Genomic DNA, 1,500 nt, shown 5'->3' with positions numbered 1-1,500 from the left:
GAGAAGCTTTCAGAAATGTCATAATTCCAAAGGGTTTCATCCTTCCTTACTGTTCGACCGTCAGTTTAGTTCAAACCAGTGAGGTTTACCAATGTTCATCCAGACGTGAAACGACTTAACAATAAATGGTTCGGCGTTTTTAAAGGCGTTTCCAGCTAATTGTGGATAAAAGCATCAATTAACCACATGAATATTTCATCAAAGCCCTGAGGACACCCCTGTTGAAATTCAAGCGACCTGCTTTACTATATTATACTTTTCTGTAAAAGATTATCACTTACCCAATATCACATCGTTCTTTCTAATGTATCGCTTTTTTTACATTGAATACCACTGATTCCTGTAAGGAAAATGTAGATCGTTGAAAAAGAGAAAACGCACGCCTGGTGCTACTTTAAATATAAAGAAAGAATAAAGAAAGACAAACTAAGTTCATGCCAACTAACACAGGAATTTCCGAATGGGAAACGATAGAAAATAAGCACACATGCTGGGACTCAATAGAGCCAAAAGCCGACGGCTTTATTATTCTGCCATATCTACTAGAATCTTGCTACAGTTGCTTAATTAAACCTCTTGTTATGTATGACATTTTCTGCAAAAACCTTCAGCTTAAACGTTGTCAAAGTTGTCAGGCCGGCGCTTATCTCCGGTTTCCCTAGAATGAAGCGACTAGGAGTATTTCTACTCCCCCCCTGGATGGAATGCTAGTCCATCTCGGAGTTACCCCCAGCATTTTCGTCGGTACCCATTTATATACCTGGGTGGAGAGAGGCACCGTAAGATTAAAGTGTCTTGCCCAAGAACACAACACAATGTCCCCGGCCAGGACCCGAACCCGGACAATTCGATCCGGAGTCGAGCGCACTAACCATGAGACCCCCGCGACTATGTACTGGACACATCGGAAATAAGCGTCAGAAGATTCAATAACATTATTCAGCCTAACAAAAGACTTTGTGTAAGAGTTTTGTCCCAAAGCTCATCATTTTCTTTAAGCAGTGGGACGTCTTATCATATGGTTTAATATTTAATTCCTGTCTTAGTTTGCAGCCTTGAAATGGCAATCATTTGATGGAATAGTTGAATTCGGATTAATAATAAGTAATAAAGGACCCGTCTTTGTTGACGTTCGTAACACATGGTATCCGATGCTCCCTGTTCAGAAACGAAATTAGAATCCTCTAAAACAAATAAAGAACAAGACTCAGACAGACGACAAAAATATTAACAGTGTTGTTACATGAAATGAAGTAGACAAACTACAAACTTTACTCTTTCACTGTTTTTGAGGAATGTTAAGCATTTGTCAGAGAGGAAAAAATAGAGTATTTGTTTTCTTCGGAATTAGAAAAGAAATTAGATATGTTTAATTTTAAAGCTAAAATATATGGCGCCAGTCTATTGCGATGGTGACGTCACAATAATGCGTGCATCTTGTTAAAAATAAGTTACCCCAACGTTACCGTCATATGAGGAACAGTTGTACAGCCATTCCCT

This window comes from Montipora capricornis, chromosome 14, assembly GCF_036669925.1.
Source record: "Montipora capricornis isolate CH-2021 chromosome 14, ASM3666992v2, whole genome shotgun sequence".
In the NCBI taxonomy this organism is placed as follows: Eukaryota; Metazoa; Cnidaria; class Anthozoa; order Scleractinia; family Acroporidae; genus Montipora; species Montipora capricornis.
This window is presented reverse-complemented; position numbering follows the sequence as displayed.